Below are 24,423 nucleotides of genomic sequence, written 5' to 3'. Positions count from 1 at the left end.
TACCTAGTTGTGTTGAGAAAGAACAGGGGCCGGGTGTGGTGGCTCATACCTGTAATCCCAGCACTTTGGGAGGCTGAAGCAGGTGGATCACTTAAGGTCAGGAGTTCGAGACCAGCCTGGCCAACATGGCGAACCCCCAACTCTACTAAAAATACAAAAATTAGCTGAGCGTGGTGGCACACCTGTAATCCCAGCTACTCAGAGGCTACTCAAGCGAGGCAGGAGAATTGCTTGAACTTGGGAGGCAGAGGTTGCAGTGAGCCAAGATATCACACCACTGTACCACTGTATTTCAGCCTCGGCAACAGAGCAAGACTCCATCTCAAAAAAAAAGAGCACGACTTGGGTACTCACACTGGGCTGGGATTGAACCTGAACTTGCTGGATGTTCATGACCCTTAGTTTCCCCATCTACAGAATGGGAATCAGAATTCCCACCTTACAGGGTTGCTTTGAGGATTAAAGGAGATGAACAGGATAAGCACCTAGCATTATTCCTGGAGAAAAATCCTATTTCTCTTCCTCCCCTTCACCTTGGACAAGTCCCTCAAGCTTTCTGTGGCCTGTGTTGTAAAATGGAGATGAAAATACGCCCACTCTGTAGTGTCTAATAAAGTTGAATACATACCTACTTTATGACCCAGCAATTCCAGTCTGAGCTATTTACCCGAGAGAAATGAAAACATATGTCCACACGTATGCCAATGTCCTTAGTGGCTTTATTCATAAAATCCCCAAACTGGAAGCAGCCCAGACGCCCATCAATGGAAGAATGGATAAACAAACGATGGCGTATTTATACAACAGGATGCTGTCCAGCAATAAGAATACACGAATGCCTGATGTTCACGATGACATGGGCGAATGTCACAAACATTATGTGGAATCAAAGAAGACAGTCATGGAAGAATATTTGTTGTATAATTCCGGTTTATACTAAGTCCTAGAATAGGTAACACTAATCTGAGATAATAGAAATCAGATCCCTGGTTGTCTGGGGTGAGAGGTGGGGAGAACTGACTGCAAGGAGGTGTCAGGAAATTTTGGAAAGGGATAGAAAGATATATATATATATATAGATAGATAGATAGATAGATAGATAGATAGATATATTTTTTTTGTTTGTTTGTTTTTGGAGACAAGGTCTTGCTATGTTGCCCAGGCTGGAGTGCAGTTGTACGACTATGGCTCACTGCAGCCTCGACTTCCCAGGTTCAAGCGATCCTTCCACCTCAGCCTCCCAAGTAAATGGGATCACGGGTACACAACACCACACCTACCTAATTTTTTTGTATTTTTAGTAGAGACAGGATTTCACCATGTTGCCCAGCTTGGTCTCAAACTCCTGGGCTCAAGCAATCTGCCCCTCGTCAGCCTCCCAAAGTGTTGGAATTACTGGTGTGAGCTGCTGCACCTGGCCTAGAAATATGAAATATTTTATATCTTGATTGGGATGGGGGATACATGGGTGTGCACATTTGCCAAAACTCATTGAAATATACACTCCTAATGTGCGCAATTTATTGTATTTAAATCCTGCTTCTATAAAGCTGATTAAATCAAACAAACAACCCTGCCCCAAGCATCTACATCTGTAAAAATATGAATAATCTTTACTCCAACAATTCTATGTCTGGCAATTTACCCTAACAAAATAATCAGAGATATGTGCAAAGATGTGCCTATAGGAATGGTCACTACAGCATTCTTTGTAATACTAAAAAATAAATAAATAAATAAATAAATAAATAAATAAATAAATAAATGTAAAAAACACGATGTACAAAAAAGAGGGCCTGATTATGTTAGAGATCTATAATGGAAAGCCATACAGCCATTAAAAATGTATCCTGAAGAAATAGCAACTTTATGGTGAAGAAAGCAAATATACATTATATTAATCAGGTGATCAAGGTTAACATCCCCAGTGAGAAGTCATTTTGACATCCTGAACCCTCTGACATGGTGCCATGAAAAGATACAGTATCACTTCTGTGGTATTCTCGCCAAAACTCATCAATAAATTCTAATCTAATCATGAGAAAACAAGAGACAAATCCAAGTTGAAAGATACTCTCTCTCTTTTTTTTTTTTTTGTAGAGAGACGAGGTCATGCTGTGTTGTCCAGGCTGGTCTCAAACTCCTGGGCTCAAGAGATCCTCCCACCTCAGGCTCCCAAAGTGCTGCGATTATAGGCATGAGCCATTGCACCTGGCTCCAAGTTGAAGGGGCCCAACACTCTTCAAAAATGTCAAGATCATGAAAGACAAAGAGAAGAGCAAGGAATGTGAGGTTGGAGAGAATTAAGGAGACATGATAAGTAATATAACATGGGATCCTGGATTCAATCCTATTCTCTCTTTCTCTCTCTCTCTTTTTTTTTTTTTTTTCTTTTTTTGAGACAGAGTCTTGCTCTTTCACCCAGGCAGGCTGGAGTGCAGTGGCACAATCTCAGCTCACTGCAACCTCCACCTCCTGGGTTCAAGCAATTCTCCTGCCTCAGGCTCTCAAGTAACTGGGATTACAGGCACATACCACCACGCCCAGCTAATTTTTGTATTTTTAGTAGAGACGGGGTTTCACCACCTTGGCCAGGCTGGTCTCCTATTCCTGACAGCAGGTGATCTTCCTACTTCGGCTTCCCAAAGTGCTAAGATTACAGGCGTGAGTGACCGCACCCAGCCCTGATTCAATCCTATACTAGCAAAAAAATGTCAATAGGCCAGGTGCAATGGCTGACACCTGTAATCCCAACACTTTGGGAGGCTAAGGTGGGAGGATCCCTTGAGCCCAGGAGTTCAAGACCAGCCTGGGCAATATAGCAAGATCTTGTGTCTACAAAAAAATCAAAAGATTATCTGGGAGTGGTGGTGAGTTCCTGTGGTCCCAGCTACTTGAGAGGCTGAGGTGGGAGAATTGCTTGAGCCCAGAAGTTCGAGGCTGCAGTGAGCTATGATTGTGCCACTGCACTCCGGCCTGGGTGACAGAGTAAGACCCTGTCTCGAAAACAAAAAAACAACAATAAAAATTGAAAAACAAAATAATGTCAATGGGGCAACTGGCAAAATGTGAATAAGGTCTTTAGTTTAGTTAGTAGTAACAGTATTGATGTTCATTTCCTGCCCTTGCTAATTGGACTCTGGTATATCAGATATTAACATTAGGGGAAGAGGAATGAAGGGTATATGGGAACCCTCAGCATTACTTTTGCAACTTTTCTTTAAGTCTAAAGTTATCTCAAAATTAAAAGTTAAAAAAGAAATCATCCTGATGAAAGATATCATTTGACCCAAGCAAATGCTCATATTATTGTTCCAAATGGAAATAATAGAGAATGCAAAAAAAAAAAAAACCATTCTTTGTGTTTTTATGCTCTCTCCAGATTTTTTATACTGAGCATGTGATATGTTTAAATTAGAGGGGAAATGAGTCTGGGCACGGTGGCTCACGCCTGTAATCCCAGCACTTTGGGAGGCCAAGGTGGACAGATCTCTTGAGGCCAGGAGTTCAAGACCAGCCTGGCCAACATGGTGAAACACTGTCTCTACCAAAAATACAAAAAATAGCCGGGTATGGTGGCACATGCCTACAATCCCAGCTACATGGGTGGCTGAGGCATGAGAATCACTTGAACCCAGGAGGTGGAGGTTGAAGTGAGCCAAGATTACATCGTATGTGTGGCATGTGGACAGAGATTTATAGCCACCTTTTTATATTCCATCTTGATGGGCTGGGCACAGGTCACTCAGAAGAGGATTCCTTGGAGCACATATACCCACATCTACCAAGGACCAAGAAAGGGCGTTCAATCATCACTCATCCCCTGCCTGATTTTTGTGACTAGTTGGCCACCTCCAGTTGGGAGGCCATTGTTTCCCAAAGGGCCTTCCTTTCCCCTCCTGACTCCCACCAGTCCCTGAGCCCCAGAAACATCCCCTGGAGGGAAATGCTGGTTTCCCTCTGGAACTTTTGGGAAGATGGGGGTGACTGGAGTACAGAGATGTAGGGGGTGGCTGTCATGTTTGTTTTACATGGACAAGGGCATGATGGATGCTGGACCAATGGACAGCAACTCAGTGTATGGCCAGGGCTAACCAAGCCTGTCCATACCCTGCTGCAGACCCCAAGATCTGCAGAATACCCATGATTTGAACTTTCATTCCCTGAACGACCCACACTGAGCTGTCTCATGCCTCCCTCATGTCTCCCAAATTGCTCTCACCCATGGTCTCTCAACTCTTGTATGTTCCATCTTACCCTGGACCAAATTGTCCAACCTCTCTCAACTGCCAGTCTTGACCTGCTGTTTCTTTTTTTTTTTTTTTTTTCACTTAAAACATTGTGTGTTTTAGAGATGGGGTCTATCTATGTTGCCCAGGCTGGTCTCCATCTCTTGGGCTCAAGTGATCCTCCTGCCGGCTTGGCTTCGTGAGTCCCCTGTAGGGACTACAGATGTGAGCCACCATGCCTGGCCTTAACCTGCTTTTGTCACTCTTCCCTACATTCAGTGCACCCCTAGATCACTCTTGTTTCCTTCCTTCCTTACCTTTCTTTCTTCCACCCATCTGTATTTCCTTTCTTCCTTCCCTCCCTTCCTGCCTTTTATCCATTGATGCTGCCTTCCTTCCTTTCCTCTGCCCCTCCCTCCCTCTCTTCCTCGCCCGCTCCCTTTCTTCTTCCCTCCCACCCTTGCTTCCATTTCTGGACACCTACTATGCACCAGACACAGTGCCAGGCTCTGGTGATACTAAGATAACTAAGACCTCATCCCTGTCATCAGGAAGCTTGCTACCCAATGAGGAAAACCATCACTAAGCAAACTACTATAATACAGTGTGGTAGAACTCTGCTAGAGGTAAATGTGAGTGGGCCCCAGAATTGAGGCATGGGATGTGGGGTGGGAAACTGATCAAGAAAGTCTAAGAGAAGTTATCTTTCCAGCCACCCAAAATGTGAGCCATGAACCAGCACCATCAGCATCGCCTGGGAGCTGGTTAGAAATGCAGGCTCTTAGGCCTCACCCCAGACTTCCTGAAATAGAATCTACAATTTAATAAGGTTCCCAGGTGACCCGAGTGCACATCCAAGTTTGAGAAGCACTACTTTAATGGACGACTAACAGCCAAACTGGTGAAGAAATGAGGGCCGGCAAGGGAGGAAGGGTGTTCCAGAGCCAAGAGGTGAAGGAAAAGATGGTCACTGGTCTGAGCGCCATCTTGGTGGGCAGCCTCCTGCTTGGTCTGCCTGGTCTCATGACAGGTAAGGACATGGCTACCCCATGAAAGGTCCCTGTGTCTCTTGGGAGCCCCTGCTTGCTGGCGTCTGGCTGACTCTGGTCCCCTCTCTGTTCTTCCTTGTAGGCCAGTCTCAACAACCAGTCTGGCTTGGCGGTCAAGAGCACAGCCACAGGAACAAAAGAGGCTGGGATCAGACCTAGGATTGTCACTTGCCACCTTAGGTTTAGTTTTGGTCACTGTCTTTGGATCTTCCAATTCTCAGTCCCCTTAGCTGCAGGCTGGTTTCTGGGCCAAATCCCAAACCTCCCACCTGCTATTGGGCAGCTCTAGAACAAGTGTTGGCAAATTTTTTCTACAAATAACCAGGTAGTGAGTACTCAGCCTTTGCAGGCCATACGGTCTCTGGCACCACTACTCACCTCTGTCACTACAGTAGGAAAATAGCTTTGGACAATAGGTAAGTGAATGGCTGTGGCTGTGTTCCAATAAAACTTTACTTATAAAAACAAGTAGCAGGACGTATTTGGCCTGTAGCCTGTAGTTTTCTGACCTGTGGTCTGTTCTATCAGAATCTAGATAAGTCACGATGGGGATTCTAACACATCCCCAGGATTTCCTGGAAGGTTCTAATACCAGTTTCTTTGCCTGTCTTTTATTTGCTTAATGACACCAAGCTCTTCCTTCGCAGATGGAATAGTGGTCCCTCTACTCTTTGCTGAACTAACATCTATTCATCTCTTGGGTCTCAGCTAACTGTCACTGCCTATGAAAAGCCTTCTGTGACTTTTTAATCGAATTAGGTGCTCCTGTTATGTACACCTTTGAAGACCCCCCTAAATCACTCCTTCCTTCCTTTCTTTCCTTTGTTTCCTTTCTCTCTTTCTTTCTTTCCTTTCAGATGGAGTCTCACCCTGTTGCCTAAGCTGGAGTGCAGTGGCCTGATCTTGACTCCCTACAGCCTCTGCCTCCTGGGTTCAAACGATTCTCCTGCCTCAACCTCCTGAGTAGCTGGGATTACAAGCACCTGCTGCCAGACCCAGCTAATTTTTTTGTATTTTAGTAGAGACGGGGTTTCACCATGTTGCCCAGGCTGGTCTCGAACTCCTGAGTCAGGTGATCCACCCGGCTCGGCCTCCCAAAGTGCTGGTTACAGGTGTAATTCACCACACCCAGCCCCTAAATTACTCCTTCAAAGCATTTTTCACAATATTAAAAAATTATTTTACTATCCATCCCTCCCACTGGACTGTGAGCCCCTTATGGGAGAAGATAATTTGGCTCTGGGTGTATTCCCAGCATCTAGCATGTAGTAGGTGCTCATGTAACAAAGGAGGACCTCTTGAAGCTGAAGATTCCATCCTCATTACTCAAGTCAACTTCCTACAGTTTGCTGATGGAGGAGAGTTGAAACGCTGAAGAGAGAATATCTCTTTATAAGCAAGCACTGATGTCACAGCAAATAAATTTAAGAGAGTGAGAGCCTACGTGGCACCCCGTTAAAGGTAGCAATTAGCTGCCAGGGGGTGGGCCACTTTGAAACGGAGATCAAACCACCAAGGAAAATTCGGCATATCCCAGCAAAACCATCTCTCCCTAATTAAGCAGTTTTATAATTCCAGGTTTCTTAAGCATGTTATTTCTGACGACCACCAAATGGGATGTGTGGTTTCTCTGGGGCGTCAGAGAACAAGGAATACGATCAGATTATGAGCTGTCTCGCCTCCCTGCCACCGTGAAGTGGAAATGGTAGCAATTGTTGCAGGACGTGCTTGGGCACGGACGGTTCTCTGCTTGGATTCAGATAAAGGGGGTGGGAGTGTCGAGTTGGGAAGGTGGATTCTGTTCCGACTTCCTCACTGCCAAGATGAGGGGTGGGACAAGAAGAGAAATGGGAAACATCGAAACAACAAAGGGCTGGCTCCAGAAGCAGGTGGGAAATGAAGGAGAGTAGGATGCTGAGAAGCAGAAGAAATGAACAGAGAGGAGAATTTTTTAGAAGAACGCACCTACATGGGAAAGATGATTTGAAGACTTATGGGGGTGCGGAGGAAGGGAGGAGAGACATAATCAAGTATCTGTCAGCAGCTTCTATGTATGAAAAATGCACAGACAGAGATGAAACCTTTTTTTTCTGTATCAAGATGAATAATGAATATTTACACAGCTTTGCCTGTTTAGGAATCTCTTTCATACGCATTTTTTCATCTGTGGAGGCAGGACAGCCTAGTGGTTTAAAGGCATGGGATTTGGGATTCTAAGGTCAGATCTATCACCTACCAAATTGGTTGATTTGGCACAATAATTCAACCTCTATGACCCTCAGTTTCTTCATCTGTAAATGGGGTTGAATATACACATACATTCATACATATATACACACATACATATAGATATGCATGCAGTCGTGTGCTGGCAAACTAGGTCTCTGGGGGAAAGAAAAGGCCCTGATTTGTGTGTTTGCCAATTTCTGTGGTGTAAATGTTCCCACAAGGCCAACTTCAAGCTACCAATGATTTAACAACTATTTGCAAATTTCCTGAAAATGTAACCATTTGCTCTCACATGTCAGTATAACCTATATTCAACACACCAAGGTGATCTTATGGATTAAATAAGCGAATAAATCTAAAACACAGGTACATAAGAAGGGCCCAGTACATGATATAGCTAGTACTGGCCCTCATGATAATCCAGAAATGTGGCCATTATGTTATTGCTGCCTTATTTTAGAGATGAGAAAATGCAGGTTCAAACGAACTAAGGTGAACAGAAGTGATATCTGGGACTTCCAAGCCTAGGCCTTAAGAGATCAGGCAGCTTTCACTTCCTTCCTTTTGCTAGTTCTCCCTCCTCCAGCTGCCATGTTTGTGGGAAGCCCAAGCTATAAGGAGAGACCCAGTGAAGAGGACATGTGGAAGGGGAGCAGCTCTGAGACTAACTGGAGGAGAAACATGGAAACCAGCCAACGGTGAGAACTGAGGCCCCAGATATAGGACCTTAAGAAGGCCATTCCTGCCATTGCAGCTGACGCATCAGACCTGGGAGTGAAGATGCCATCTTGGACAGTCCAGCCCCAGCAGATAACATAGGGAGGAGAGACAAGCTGTACCCAGTGTGTCCTGACTGAACTCCTGACCCGCAAAATTGTGAGAATTAAGTGGTTGTTTCAAGTCAACAACAACAACAACAACAACAACAAAAACTAAGGTACCCATCTAAGGCTACTCAGCTGGTGCTATAGACTGAACTGTGCCCACCTCAAGTTCCTTTGTTGAAGCCCTAATCCCTAATGTCATGGTATTTAAAGATAAGGCCTCTGAAAGGTAATTAGATCATGAGAGTAGAGCTCTCATGATGGGATTAGTTCCCTTATAGGAAGAGACATGAGAGATCTCTCTGCCACTTGAGGACACAGTGAGAAGACAGCCTTCTGCAAGCCAGGAAGAGGGTCTTCACCGTGAACACAATTATAAGTGTCATGTAGAAACTTCAGAGAAGCTTTCACCTTATTCTTCCCCACTTCCTCTATCCTATTGTCTGGAACTTGGATGTGATGGCTGGTGCTCTTGCTACCATCTTCGACCATGAGGGGGAATCCCACACCCTAGAGCTGGTGAAGCAGTGGGCTGGAAGGTGTCATACTCCCAGGCTTGGGCGGCTTATCTTTGGCCTTTACATGAGAAAGAGATACATATTTTAAATTTAAGTCTTATTATTTTGGATTCTTTGCTGTTACTATTTGATTCCAATACTAACTAATAGAAAGCATTTGGGACTCAGTAGGTGACCAAGAAACATTTGCTGAATGAGTAATGGACAAATGAGGGGGCAAACTAAATGGCCTTGTGCTTCGAAACAGCTGGGTCTCCCACATGCATGGCTCATAGAGAGCTCTAATGCTGAAGATACTAGGAATGGGAGTCTATACATAACAAATGTTCTAGAAAATGATGAGGGTAGGAGTGAGACAGGGAGGGTTGGCCAGTGACTGCCATGTTGGGCACAGAAATACCATGGGAAAGACCTGGGAAAGAAACGTGGCTCTGAGTGCAGATCCTAGCTCTGCCTCTTCAAAGATGAGGCCCTGGATTCTGAGCGAGCACAATGGCAAAGAGCATGGACTTGGGAATCAGATGACCTGAATTTGAATTCTGATTCTGTCTCTTCCTGAGTTACCTGGGGCAAGTCACTTCATCCTTTTGTGCCTCAGTTTCCTTGCTAGTAAAATGGGGCTAATGGTAGCCCCTAGCTCCTAGGTTTGTTGGGAGGATGAATGAGCAAATGTGTGTAAAGCATTGAGTTCAGTGCCTGGCACATGGTAAGTGCTCAATAAATGTTAGCTGCAGCACTGTTAGCAGCCTGGAAATATGAAAAAAATAAGTTAAGTCTGGTCAAAGAGGATGGCAGTGGACCAGGAAAGCAGGAGAATTAATTTTTTTTTTTTTTTTTTTTTGACAGAGTCTTGCTGTTTACCCAGGCTGGAGTGCAGTGGTGCAATTTCAGCTCACTGCAACCACCGCCTTCCAGGTTCAAGCAATTCTCCTGCCTCAGCCACCAGAGTAGCTGGGATTATAGGTATGTGCCACGGCGCCCAGCTAATTTTCATATTTTTAGTAGAGACAAGGTTTTGCCACATTGGCCAGGCTGGTCTCAAACTCCTGACCTCAAGCGATCCACACACTTTGACCTCCTAAAGTGCTGGGATTACAGGTGAGCTACCACGCTTGGCCTAATTTTTATATGTCACCATTTATAACATGAAAACAGGGTTAAAGTGTGGCATTTGAAGTCAGGTAGCTAGGTGCACATCCTCTGCATCTGTGTGACTTTGGGCAAGCTGCTCTCCCTCTCTGGGCCTCAGTGTTCTGTGTGATGGGGGTGTTGACCCAGCTCTGCCATTCTGGGCCTCTATGCACTGTTACAACAACTACTGATGTCACTTTAGGCTATAAGTGACAGCTAACATGAAGTAGCTTCTACAAAGAAGGAAATGTATTAGGTCACAAAACTGGGAAGGCAGGGGCGGCTCTGGCTTCAAGGATGCCTGGATCCAGGAGGTCAAACAATATCGTCAAAGAGCCTTCTCTATTTCTCTAGTTGTATCTTTCCTTTTGTCTTTTTGTGTTTTGCTTTTTGAGACAGAGTCTCGCACTATCGCCCAACCTGGAGTGCAGTGGCTCAATCTTGGCTCACTGCAATCTCTGCCTCCCGGGTTCAAGTGATTCTTGTGCCTCAGCCTCCCAAGTAGCTGGGATTATAGGCATGCACCACCATGGCCAGCTGATTTTTGTATTTTTAGTAGAGATGGGGTTTCACCATGTTGACCAGGCTGGTCTCGAACTCCTCAGGTGATCTGCCCGTCTCAGCCTCCCAAAGTGCTGGGATTATAGGTGTGAGCCAGTTCTCTTTCTATCTCTCCTCTTCTTCCCCATCTCTCAGCTTAGATTTCTCTGTTTCTTGTGTGTAAGTTTCATTCTCTCCTGCCAAGGTTGGACTCACTGCAGGTGGTGGTAGTGGTGGTGATGATGATGATGGTGACTTAGCTGTTAACTATGTGCTAGGCACCACTCTGTGCACACCACTATGAGGCAGGTGCTATTAATACTTCCACTTTACAGATAAGGAAATGGAGGCACAGTAAAGTTAGATAACCTGCCCCAGGTGACACAGCTGGAAAATGCTGGATCTGACAGTATCTGGTAGGAAAGATGGCCACTGGCAGCCCCAAGCCAACACTCTTACAGCTGGAATTGCCACAGAGAGAGAGAGAGAGAGAGAGAGAGAGAGAGAGAGAGAGAGAGAGACAGACCCTGTTTCTCCTGGGGCCATTTGCCAAAGTGATGGCCCTGCTCCCCTCTGGGAACCAAGCTCTGAGGCCAAGAGGCCATGGGGTTCTATGATTGGTCAGTCCTGGTCACAACCAGGGGGGCAGCACTGTGACTGACAGTCTCATCAGAACTAAGGGGACAGAGAGGAGGGCTGGTTCCTCTGGTCGAAGGAGGTTGGCCAGGCAGGGTGGCTCACACCTGTAACTCCAGCACTTTGGGAGGCTGAGGCACGCAGATCACCTGAGGTCAGGCGTTCAAGATCAGCCTGGCCAACATGGTGAAATCCCGTCTCTACCAAAAATACAAAAAATTAGCTGGTGTAGAGGTGCACACCTGTAATCTCAGCTACTCTGGAGGCTGACGCAGGAGAATCGCTTGAACCTGGGAGGCGGAGGCTGCAGTGGGCTGAGATTGCGCCACTGCACTCCAGCCTGGGCAACAGAGTAAGACTCTGTCTCAAAAAAAAAAATAAATAAAAATAAAAAGAAACGAGTTGTCAGAAAAAGGAGGATAGAAAGCTTCATGGACTAAAGCTAGCAAGCTAGCACAGTGCCAGGAATCTGCATTTCAAAGCCCTCCTTCCACATGTGGAAAAATAAGCAGGAGGGACTGCTTCCAGCCTCCTGGGCCAGAGGGGCCCCTCAGCCTCCTGCGTGACTTTTCCTTGCTTGCTTTTCTTCCCTGGATGGACTGCCTGTTGGCTCCCAAAAGCCACAGGGGATGGGGGCCACAAGTCCTGCTCCCAAGTGGGCGGGCCAGGCTGGGACAAGGAGCTGAAAACAAAGACATGTTGTCCTGGGAAGGTGGCCTGCGGGCCTGTTAGGATGGTGGGGTTGTGGGGACCACAGGTGGCAGAGCCCTGCAGACCCAGCACCGACCTGGAGGCCTGAAGGGCTGGGCTAATGAGCTGAGGCCCGTGCTGGGTCTCCTCCAGTGCTAGGGGTGGGATCGGGGCTGGACCACTAACTTCACAGCAGCGCCCGGCCAGGAGGGGTGGGAGAAACAAGTGTGACGGGGCAGGACTGGGGACAGAAGCAAGGCTAGAGAAGAACACAGGAAGGAAGGAGGGAAGTGGATAGAAACAGGAGGGGGAAATGGGGCTGGGGGGCAGAAGAAAGGAAGAGAGAAATGGCAGAGTTAGAGGCCAGAAGAGAAAGAACACTCAGGAGGCAGAGTCCAGGTGAGAAGGCAACAGGGGAAGAGTAACCCCCGTATTAAGCGCGTACCAGGGGCCAGGAACGGCACACCAATTGCTCCTCTTGTAGGTAGTTACGACGCATTCCCATTTCTTAGATGAGAAAGCTCAAACACAGAGGCAGGGGAGGGAAGAACAGAGTAGGAGACCCAGCAAGTGAGAGGGTTACAAGAGGAAAGAGAGAAGGACCAGGGCTGGCTTCTAGTTCAGTGATGAGTTTCTCGGTTGAACACTTAGTACCTGCAGGCTGTCCCCAGACTCTGACAATCCCAGGAGATGGACACTGAAATTATTTGCCCCCGTTAACTGGTGAGGAGAGAGAGGCTCAAAGAGGCAGGGTATGTTGTCCAAAGTTGCTAGACAGTGGTGGAGCCAGGATTTAAATCCAGCCTGATTTTCCAGAGTGGCTTTGTGCCACTCTGAGAAACAGAGAAAGGGAGACCCTAGGAGACCCTAGGAGATAAAGTAAGATGTGGAAGAAAGAGAAAGAAAAGATACAAGGTATGGGGGTAGAGAGGGAAGGATAACTGAAGGATGATAAAACTCAGAATAATGGGTACCCCTGGTGGGGGAAGTGAGGACAGAGGAACTTTCCAGATGCTGGAAATGTTCTGTATACACCACAGCCAATCCAGTAACCACTGGTCACATGTCGCTATGGAGCACTTGAAATGTGGCTATTCTGAATTGAGATGTACTGAAAGTCTAAAATACACAGGGATAGCTGGGCATGGTGGCTCACACCTATAAACCCAGAACTATGGGAGGCCGAGGCAGGAGGACCCCTTGAGCCCGGGAATTCGAGACCAGACTGGGAAACATAATGAAATCCTGTCTCTACAAAAACTACAAAAACTAGCCAGGCATGATGGCACACGCCTGTAGATCCAGCTACTCGGGAGGCTGAGGCAGGAGGATGACCTGAGCCCAGGGAAGTCGAGGCTGCAGTGAGCATGATCGTGCTTCTACACTCCAGCCTGGGTGACACAGTAAGACTGTCTTTAAAAACAAACAAACAAACAAACATCTCCCTTAAAAACAAAAGAAACAAGGAATTTCAAAATCTTAGAAAAACAATAAAAAGTAAAATATCTCATTAAAAATTTTATGTCGATTACATGTTGAAATAATATTTTGGACACATTAGGCTAAATAAAATATAGTATTAAAATTAAAGTCACCTGTTCCTTTCTAGTTGTTTAACGTGACTACTAGAACATTTAAAATCGTCTGTGTGACTCCCCTTATATTTCTGTTGGACAGCTTTGTCGATACTTTGATCTGAGTGATTACATATGTTTGTAAAAATCCACTGAGCTTTATAATTAGGGCACTCCACAGTATGTAAGTTATGCCTCAATACAAAAGAAAAAGGAAAAAAGGCAAGAGAAGGGCGAGCCTGGATGGAAAGAAGCGCAGCAGGTAGGGGGCGGGGCCAGCGGGGGCGGGGCTGGTGGCTGCGCGTTGCCTGGCAACGGGTGCTGCCGGTAACGCCACCACCCGGTGGCAGCCATTAATCCCCCTCCTGGCGGCGCGGGCTGGCCCGGCCGCCTGCCTCCTCCTCCCCCGGGCCCGGATGAGATCACCGCGTCGGGCGGCCGGCTGTCCCCGCGCTCCCAACAAATCGACTCCTCGGCGAGCGCCGGCATCTCATGATCTCATGGCCCCGCGGGACGGCGCCGGCCGATGAGGTCACAGCCCCGCGCCCCGGGCCGCCCCGCAGGCTCCGGGTCTGGCCTCCGGGCGTCCCGCGCCGGTACCAGGCCCCCCAGTCTGAGGCTCTTAGCCCTTCGCGGACGAAGGAGGTCTCAGTTTGCGAAGGGCAAGGCTGCCTTTTCCATCCTTTTGACGCATCTTTGCGCGTCCACTCCCCGCTCTCTTATTTGAACATTTCACCCCGAAGACCCCTTGTCCAGCAGGGAGTGACCTCATCAGCTCCCCTAAACTTGAAGTCAGGGGCCATGCGACGCGGCTTGCCTGCAGGATTTCACAGCCGCTGAGTGAAGGAAGTTGTGGAGCTGTGTCTTACAGACGAAGAAACGGGATCAGAGGGATAAAGGAATCTGCCCCAGGTTACCCACCTAGGGAAGGGTGACGCAGGAACCCGGACCGCCATGATGTGAATGAGCCCTTTGACAGCCTTTTTCTTCTCCTTACCTGTACCCCAAACCTCTGCACCTTTACCCCAGTTCCTCCTTGCTCTGGTGGAAACAGTGGTAACGGCCCCACTGGCGGCGTGCCCCCGCAATGCTGGGTCCTGTTCCACATGACAGACCACTGTAGAGGAGTTATACGGACCATTTTACAGATGAGAACACAAGGCTCGGAGAGGTCAAGTTACTTGCTGCAGAACTGGGACTTGTACCCAGGTGGCTCGACACCACCTTCCCCAGAAAAAGAGGAAGGCTTCCGAATGTTGACAGTAGACGATACACCCTCCCTTCTCTTTTCTCTCTCCGACAGGGTCGCCATCAAACCCAGTTGAAGAGGGTCCAGTGAGAGCCTATTAGAGGCTTCACAACTCACTTGCCAGCAGCAGATTTCTCCCATCACTTAGAGACTGCTCACTCACACCACTCCTCAGAAGATCTCCAGCAACATACACAGCCAGGAACGACAGGAAGGAAGGGACATAACATTTACTGAACGGCAGTGCTGAACGAGGCACTGAGCCAGGGCCTGTTACTAAGGGCAAAGCTGGGAGGGATATTATCAGCCCAGGTTTGCAGACGAAAAAGCGGGTGTTTTTTTTTTTGAGATAGGGCCTCACTCTGTCACCCAGGCTGGAGTGCAGTGGTGCGATCTCAGCTTACTGCAGCCTTGACTTCCTGGGCTCAAGCGAGCCTCCCCTCTCAGCCCCATGAGTAGCTGGGACCACAGGTGTGTGCCACCATGCCCCAGATAATTTTTTACAGACTTTTTTTTTGTAGAGATGGGGTCTCCCTGTGTTGCCCAGGCTGGTAAATTTTTTTTAAAACCAAAGTCAGATGTCAAGGAAGTACAAGTTTCAGCTCAAATGTCCATCCCACAGAGAAAGCCCTTTCCCATTTCCCTAAACGAATTCTCCATGAATTGTTTTTATTTGTTTCTAGTGCTTGTTGAAACTTGAAGTTCTGTATTTGCGTGTTGATATAGTTTAATGGTGATTTCCCCAATGAAATGAGAGCAGGGACTCTGTTTTGGTCTGTTTCTTTCATTTATCATCTTATCCCCAACACCTTCGCAGTGCCTGTCATAATATGACACTGAAATATTTTTGGAGTAAATGCAAAGAATTGGTGGCTTAGGATGGTGAGCAGTGCTGATGTTCAAAACTCACGTTTGTTTGAGTGTAAAGTGTGGTCTTACTCCATACTTTCTAGGAAGTTCAAAAGCCCCTTGCTACATATACTTTACTTAACAGTGAAGTCCCTGTGGTGCTTTTCAGAGCCTATTAATTCTTAAGTGTACTACAGTAGTGACAAGTTTGGCATTCTGGTTTCCCAGTCAGTACTGTCCTCTGTTGGTAGCTGAGAGGAGACGGAAATCAGAGGAACTTAGTAGGAAATTAGGCGTGGAAGGGACAAGGTTATACATGCTTATGCTCTGACCTTTAATAACAGCAAGGAAGAAGACGTAAAAACTACAAAAATCAGGCTGGTGCAGTGGCTTATGCCTGTAATCCCAGCACTTTGGCACTTTGGGAGGTTGAGGCATGAGGATTGCTAGAGGCCAGGAGTTTGAGACTAGCCTGGGAGACATCATGAGACCTCCTGTCTCTATTTAAAAAATAAAAACAGGCCAGCTGCGGTGGCTCACACCTGTAATCCCAGTACTTTGGGAGGCTGAGGCGGGCAAATCACTTGAGGTCAGGAGTTCAAGACCAGCCAGGCCAACATGGTGAAACCCCATCTGTACTAAAAATACAAAAATTAGTCGGGCATGGTAGTGCGCGCCTGTAGTCGCAACTGTTTGGGAAGCTGATGCATGAGAATCGCTTGAACCCAGAAGGTGGATGTTGCAGTGAGCTGTGATCGCACCACTGTATTCTAGCCTGGATGACAGAATGAGACTCCATCTCAAAAAACAAAACAAAACAAAAACAAGGAAACTACAAAGACCAGACACAAGGAAAACACACAAATGGTAATCACAAAACTTTTCTTATGGGCAAAGGGAGGGAAGAAGATGGATGGAACCCAGGAGGTATACACAAGGGGTTTCTAAGAAACTAGCAGTTCTCTACTTTTTAAGCTGGGTACATGAGTATTTGTTATTTTTTGTTTTTATACCTCATACATGTTATTTTTTTAAGGCCACAAGCTGAAATTTTGCTTACCCACTTTAAAAATAGACTATAACAACCCCATGAGGGGGGAAATTGTCACCTCCACTTTGCAGATGAGAGAAACTGAGGCTCAGTTTCAGAGAAGTTCACCATTTTGCCTAAGCTTATAGAGCTCAGATGTAGCAGAGGTGGGATTTGAATCCAGGTCTCTGATGTCTGTACAGATGCTCTTACCCACAACATCTGCCACTAGATAACTGGACACTCACTATTAAAACCAGAGCTGATGAAAATGTGTCATTTTCTCCCTCTCACCCCCAATTTCCTATAAAGATCCTCTCTCTGCCCTTCTGGCGAGGAGGGGGAGGAGGAGGCCGTGATCGCCTCTGGTGCTATGGTCCCAGGGGCCAGCTGGCAGAGTCCTTGGGGCCAGGCTGAGGCCCCAAAGGAGTTGCTGGGCTGTGAGTAAAAATCTTCCTGTCAACAGCAGCAGTGGGGCACCCAATTTCATTGGCCATGGTTCCCTTGATCTAAGAGCATCGGCCCCATGAACAGGAAGGGCCCAGCGCACGTGCCCCAGCAACTGCATCAGCAGCTTCCCTACACACAGGGCCCTGCTCCCCAGTACCCAGGAGAGGCCTAATTATAAGATGTTGATGATTAAGCCCATAGTGGCCTGGGACCCTGTTAGCTACGAAAAAGCGGTCTCTTCCCTCTGTCCTGGTCCCAGGTGGATGGATGAGCTTATCTGTCCCCATGTCAGCTACAGTCTTAAGCACAAATGCTCTGGGCTAAACTGCCCAAGCCTGGCTGTTTCCCAAAACACTAGGGAATGGAGGGAGAGGTGTAAGGGAAGGAGGGAGACAGACAGAGATGGGCAGAAGGCGTCTCCTTTCCTGGTGGTCTGGAGCCCATGACTTCAAACTTGACAAACAGGGTCCTCAAGTGTGGATCTTTCCTCCTGGGAGGGTGACTTTGCCCAAGTCATATCATCACTTCTCTGGGCCTCAGTTTCCTCGTTAGCAAAGCAGGGGATGTGGGAGGCTGAATAATGCCCCCCCCACAAAGATGTCCATATCCCAATCCCCAGAACCTATGAATTTGTTACCTTACAGGGCAAAAGGAATTTTGTGCACGCGCAGATGTGATGAAATTAAGGCTCCTGAGATGGGGAGATTATCCTAGGTGACCTGGAAGGGCCCAATGTCATCACAAGGATCCTTATTAGAGGAAGGCAAGAGGGTCAGGGTAAAGGAAGACAATGAGACAACAGACACAGAGGTTGGAGAGATGCACTTTCGAGATGGAGAAGGGGACCAGAGGCAAGGAGGGCAGGGAGCTTCTAGAAGCTAGAAAAGACAAGAAAATGGATTGTCCCCCAGAGCCTCCCAAAGGAACCACACTGCTGACACCTTGGCTTTAGCCCAGTGACACAGATTTTGGACATCTGACCTCCAGAACTGTAAGATAATACAGTTGTGTTGTTTTAAGCCACAAGGTTTGTGGTTATTTGTTACAGTACTCACAGGAAACTAACACAGAGAAGAAATAGACTGTCATGAGGGTAGGGTCAGGATGGCATGGCTGGAGCATCTCTGGTGGGCTGGCTTCCATGGCAAGATGGGAGGAGGCCAGAGCACACCCAGGCCCGGGAGTGGCCTCTGAGCTGTGGTTATTACCACCTCTTTGACTACATCTACTACTACCAGGACCGGCTACATCATTTATGATACCCAGTGTAAAATTAAAATGCAGGGCTCCTTGTTAACATACTAAGAATCTCGGCTGGGCACAGTGGCTCATGTCTGTAATCCCAGCACTTTGGGAGGCCGACGCGGGCGGATCACCTGAGGTCAGGAGTTTGTGACTGGCCTGGCTAACATAGTGAAACCCCATTTCTACTAAAAATACAAAAATTTAGCTGGGCATGGTTGCACACAGGTGAAACCCCATCTGTACTAAAAATAGAAAACCTAGCTGGGCGTGGTGGTGAATGCCTGTAATCCCAGCTACTCGGGAGGCTGAAGCATGAGAATCACTTGAGCTTGGGAGGCGGAGGTTGCAGCGAGCTGAGATTGCACCACTGCACACTCCAGCAGCCTGGGCAACAAAGTGAGACTCTGTCGTCTCAGTCTCAAAAAAAACCAAAAAAAAAAACAAAAAAATCTTATACGGCAACAGTGGAGCATTAAACCAAGTGTTCGGGCCTTCTGCACAGGATGCTTGCCCATGAAGTTGCCCTGCCCCTTCTTCTGCTCCAGCCACACAGGCTCATTGCTCCTTAATCTTGCCAAGCATGTTTTCACCTCAGGGCCTTTACATATGCTGTTTCCCCAGCCTGGAATCCTCTTCCCCACATATCTGCATGGCACACTCCCTTGCTTCCTTCAAGGCTTTGCATGAATGTTACCTTCTCCCTACCCCCCACCACTGTCTAAAAGAGCATCGCCCTCCCTTTCCCACCCTGCAAACATGACACTCCCTGTTTGATCTCCATCTGACATATTGCCTATTGATTTCAGCATCTTTTTATCTAAGTCCCTTGAAAGTGCATGCTCTGCTTCTTCACTGCTGTATTTCCGGGACCTAGTCCTGGGCCTGTTACAGAATAGGTGGCCAAAAAATACTGGTTCAGTGGATGAAGAAATGGGTGAATGGAAAGTGCCTAGGACAGTGGCTGGCAGGTAGTATGTGCATGGTGACTGGCTTCTACAGTGTTGCCATGACAATGACTGTCATCATCTACTCCTGGAGAATGACACGGGGAGGGCTGGGGTCATGTTTTCCAAGGACCCGTTTCCTCTGCTTACCTTGTTTTTTCACTAATTCATAAATCGAGCCTAGCACTTACTAAGCTGCAGTGATCAAAAGGCTTCATTCATATTAAAGGTATGGTCCTGTTTAATCTTCACATCATGAATACTATCCCCATTATATAGGGAAGAACACTGAGGCTTAGAGAAGGCTACTGATTCATCCAAGGTCCATGACTTATAAGTGAAAGAGCTGGGAATGGAACCTGCTTGACTCCAAGTCTAGTAGACCCTTCCAACTGAACTCACACTGCCTGCTTCAGGGAAAATATAGTGAAGGGAGAAATATCTGCAACATTCTCATCAATTAATTACCTTCAGCGTATGTGTTTTGAGTACCTGCTATGTACCATGCACTGTGCTGGGAATAAAATGAAATATACAAGAGACTTGATCTCTGTCCTTGCCAAGTTTCAAGTCCTAATGGGGGAGACAAACCAGCAATTACAACATCACATGATGCATTCACAACACAAGTGGCCTCGGGGCTGTGGGAGCACACAGGTGAGTCACCCAACCACAAGTTCAGACTTCCAGGTGGAGGTGATATCTAAACACCTGAGGGTGATGGGGGTGATGAGGGGTCAGCCAGATGGGGGCTGGGGAGACAGTGTTCCTAGCACAGGGAATAGCCACTGCCAAGGCCTGGAGGAGGTGAGAGAACAAGAGCATGATTCAGCCCTAAGAGGAATTCAAAACACTTGGCAAGCGATGGCTGAGGTGTCGAGCTGGGAACAGAGGCGAAGGCCAGGCAAGCATTCAAAAGGACTCCCTTGGCCGGGAGGCTCACACCTGTAATCCCAGCACTTTGGGAGGCCAAGGTGGGTGGATCGCTTGAGCCCAGAAGTTCAAGGCCAACCCGGGTAACATGGCAAAACCCTTTCTCTACAAAAAATACAAAAAAAATTAGCCAGGCACATGCCTGTAGTCCCAGTTATCGGGGAGGCTGAGGCAGGAAGATGACTTGAGCCTGGGAGGTCATGGCTGCAATGAATCATGATCATGCCACTGCACTCCAGCCTGGGTGACAGAGTGAGACCCTGTTTCAAAAGATAAAACAAAAACAAAAGGCAAAACAAAACAAAAAACAAAAGGACTCCCTCACCTCTGGATGGTGTGGGATTATGGACAAGGTACTGAAACTCTTGGAATGATGGTTTCCTCCTCCTAAGATAGGAACAGCCCTAGCCGGGCACAGTGGCTCACACCTGTAATCCCAGCACTTTGGGAGGCCAAGGCAGGTGGATAACTTGAGGTCATGATTTAGAGACCAGCCTGGCCAACATGGTGAAACCCCGTCTCTACTAAAAATACAAAAAGTAGTCAGGTGTGGTGGCGCATGCTGTAATCGCAGCTACTCAAGAAGCTGAGGCAGGAGAATCGCTTAAACCCAGGAGGTGGAGGTTGCAGTGAGCCGAGATCGCGCCACTGAACTCCAGCCTGGGTGACGAGTGAGACCCTGTCTCAAGGAAAAAAAAAAAAAAAAAAAAAGATAGGAACAGGCCTAGACACAGAAGGCTGGCTGCAGAGATCTCCCCGCCACCTCCCGGCCTCACCTAGTGTAGTGACAAGTCTGCTTTCAGTAATGCCACGCCCCAGGGACCTGCGGTAATCTAGTCACGCCCATGAGGGAACAGAGCTGCCCCTCCTCTCCTCCCTCTGCCAACCCCGCCCTCTGCCTGCATCTCTGCGTTGTCACTCAATGTGTATTTATGTCGGGCTGCTATGGCCATCACTCAGTGTGTATGTCGGGCTGCTATGTGCCAGGCACCCTGGATAAGGCCGCAGCAGGGAATAAGTCTGTGTTCCAGGTGCCATCTCCCTCTGTCTTGTTCTTGTTCTTTTGTGTGTCTCTGCCCCACCTCTCCATCAGCCCCTTGAAGTCAGGGTCAGGTCTTATCCCAACAGCTAAGACTGAGCAGGCACTGAAAACTCTGTTCTAAACCTCATGACCTCATTTGCTCCTCACCGGGCTCCTCCTGGAGCCAGGTAATATCATCAGTCATGTACACAGAAGAGGCATCAGAGTTTGACCCGGTGAACTCACTCACCCGAGGGTATATAGCTAGTGGCAAAGGCAGGATTCAAACCAAGCAGCCCCAGGACCCAGTCCAGGGCTGGCACCTATTGGTAACTAGTAAGGATAATATTTCCTCCCTTCTTTTCCTTCTTTCCATTCAGGGTTCTGATCTTAGCACTTCTGGGCCCCGAGGAGAAGAGCCAGAGGCCAGCAAAGCCTCAGTGGGCTGCCAAGCCTGGATTTCCACGAGGGTCATGAGGGAGGATGCACACACACACACCACACACACACGCACGCGCGCACACACACGCACACACACGCACACGCGTGCCGGGTGCGTTGGCTCACGCCTGTAATCCCAGCACATTGGGAGGCCAAGGCGGGCAGATTACTTGAGGTCAGGAGTTTAAGACCAGCCTGGCCAACATGGCGAAAACTCGTCTCTACTAAAAATACAAAAATTAGCCAGGTGTGGTGGTGGGCGCCTGTAATCCCAGCTGCTCAGGAGACTGAGGCACAAGGATTGCTTGAACCTGGGGAACAGAGGTTGCAGTGAGCCGAGATGGCCCCACTGCACTCCAGCCTGGGTGACAGAGTGAGACTCTGTCTCAAAAAAAGGAAAAAAAAAATACCCCCTTTGAACATTTACATGTGCCAGGGATTGCTAAAATCACCTCCACCTGCATTGCTTCAATTTATTTTTTAAATCACCTCCAGTCTCCACCCCACCTCCAGAGGTAAACAGGAGTATTTCTTCTTCTTTTTTTTTTGAAATGGGGGTCTTTCTATGTTGCCCACCTGGACTTGAACTCTTGGGCTCAAGCCATCCTCCCACCTCAGCCTTCCTAGTAGCTGGAAAGACAAACTTCCGAGTAGTGTGAGCCATCATGCCTGGTGGATAACTTCCTTTTTTACAGATGAGGAAACTGAGGCATGGAGAAGGGAGGTGACTGACTGGAAGTGATACTGATGGAAATGGTGGAACCAAAATTCCAGCTCAGATCCACCCGACTCCAGAGCCCAAGCTCTTTCCAATCCACTCTGGAACCTTTCTGGACAAGCTAAAAGTTGAGACATGTTATCACCACTGATTTGGCTCCCTCAGGCCAAATCTCAGTTCTGCTACCTTTTCTTCTCTCCAGGGAAGGAGAAACATCTGGGGGAAATATGGAAGCAGGGTAGTCCCCCCTACCCCAATGGAAGCAAAAAGCAGGAAACCAACACAGCAGTCCCTGTCTTCCCCCTCAGGAGCAGGGAGCCAAAGTGGACAATTCCAAGGCCCCCTCAGGGAGGCTGGCTGCCTAGATTAATCATTTAGCTGAAGAAGAGCAAAATGATCAGCACTTAGCTTGATGATTAATTCCCCCAGCACCCCAGAGCAGGGGTTGCTGCCATATACCCATGATGTAGTTTGGAAAGGTGGGTCAGGGTGGGTCTGGGAGCCAAGAACGTGAGCCTCCCTGCTTTGCCCTGTGAGCAAATTCATACCAACCACTGCTGTTCGCTCATTACTTTGAGAGTCACTCACTCACCTACCCTGAGCCACTGGGCAGATTCTTATTCTTCCCCCATGGAGCTTAGAGTCTGGTGGGAATGGGATGTTCAGGAGTTATCTGGAAAAACGCACACCCCGAACTGTTTTCCACTTCTGCACCGTGGCTGCGGCTGTCCCCTTCCTGCCGTGCCCTGGTGGCTTTGCGATGCCCGGGTAACTCCCAGCCCTGCTTTAAAACTCAGCTCTGATGTCACCTTCTTTAGGAAGACTCTGCTGGGGACTGGTTTAGGTGTCCCTTCTCTGTTTTCCCAGAGGGCCTTGGAGTGACTGCTTCCTTGCCTGCAACACCCCCACTGGACCGTGAGCTTTGAGCGTGAAACTCCTGGTCTGCAGAACCCCATGCCTAGCACAGGGCTCGGCACTCTGGGGTGTCCAATAAATATCTGCAGAATGAATACGTGAGAAGATAAATCATGTGACCCAGAAATGGTCACTTTGGGGACTTGGTTTCCACAAATCAGCAGAATAAGAAGGTCTTTCTGGGCTGGGCACGGTGGCTTACACCTGCAAGCCCAGCACTTTGGGAGGCCGAGGTGAGTGGATCATCTGAGGTCAGGAGTTCGTGACCAGCCTGGCCAACATGGTGAAACCCCATCTTTACTAAAAAATACAAAAAATTAGCTGAGCGTTGTGGTGGACACCTATAATCCCAGCTACTCAGGAGGCTGAGGCAGCAGAATCGCTTGAACCCGGGAGGCAGAGGTTGCAGTGAGCTGAGATTGTGCCACTGCACTCCAGCCTGGGCAACAAGACTTTGTCTCAAAAAAAAAAAAGTCTTTCTGGGTCTACTGGTCTGTGAAAAAGAGGGCAGGGTGAAGCCCAGCCTTTGATGAACCAGAGAGGCCTCCAGGATGTCCGAGTTGGGCACTGACCATCTTGGCATGGCTCCCAGCGAAGCCACGAACAGGCCAAAGCCTCTCCCACAGGGGCTGGTTGCATATCAAAGTGCTCTTTACCTGCGAGAACTGGAGCTGACTCCGGCCCATACCAGCAAAAAAGAGGGGGCTTTGGAAAGATTGTGGATCTTCTCGGACTTCAAAGAAGCGCTGGACCCCCCCCCCCAGGCCACATGAAGGAGTTGCCAAAACCTCAGAACGAAGTGGAAGGACCTCTCCTCTCATCAGCACTTCTCAACTCCCGTCAGCACCTGAACCATCGGGAATCTAGTTCAAACGCAACCTCTGATGGAGGAGGACTGGGATGCAGCCACGACTCTGCTCCCAGGTGATGGATGAATGAATGAATGAATGAATGAACAAACTCAGCTCTAACTGTGCCCAGCCTCTGTGTTCCTCAGTCCCTGGGGGAGGGCACTGGATGGCTCCGGCAAGGGCTAGGTGCCTGCTCAGGATTACCAGCGATAGGCAGGGGAGAGGGGCACCAAAAAAGCCATGGCTCCGGCCGTGTGCATCCAGTTATAACCAGAGAAGGGTGGGCCTTGGGATGGGGCGGCCATCCTAAAAGGGGCTGATGGCAGCTGGGGCAGAGCCAGGCCAGCTCGCCAGACA

The 24,423-nt window shown here is 48.1% G+C and overlaps 1 protein-coding gene and 1 long non-coding RNA gene across 4 annotated transcripts in view; one reads left to right on the top strand and one right to left on the bottom strand.

The window, feature by feature from the left end:
* Nucleotides 1-24,423, bottom strand: part of RNFT2 (ring finger protein, transmembrane 2) — a 116,023-nt gene that overhangs the window by 20,442 nt on the left and 71,158 nt on the right. The window lies entirely within an intron of this gene.
* On the top strand, nucleotides 13,756-15,432 carry LOC129009964 (uncharacterized). Its single transcript, XR_008492891.1, has 2 exons — nucleotides 13,756-14,629; nucleotides 14,724-15,432. It is a non-coding gene; the product is annotated as an uncharacterized LOC129009964 (long non-coding RNA).

Source organism: Pongo pygmaeus, chromosome 10 (genome assembly GCF_028885625.2).
Source record: "Pongo pygmaeus isolate AG05252 chromosome 10, NHGRI_mPonPyg2-v2.0_pri, whole genome shotgun sequence".
NCBI classification, from domain to species: Eukaryota; Metazoa; Chordata; class Mammalia; order Primates; family Hominidae; genus Pongo; species Pongo pygmaeus.
The sequence above is the reverse complement of the archived record's forward strand: the minus strand, read 5'-3'. Positions and strand labels throughout refer to the sequence as shown.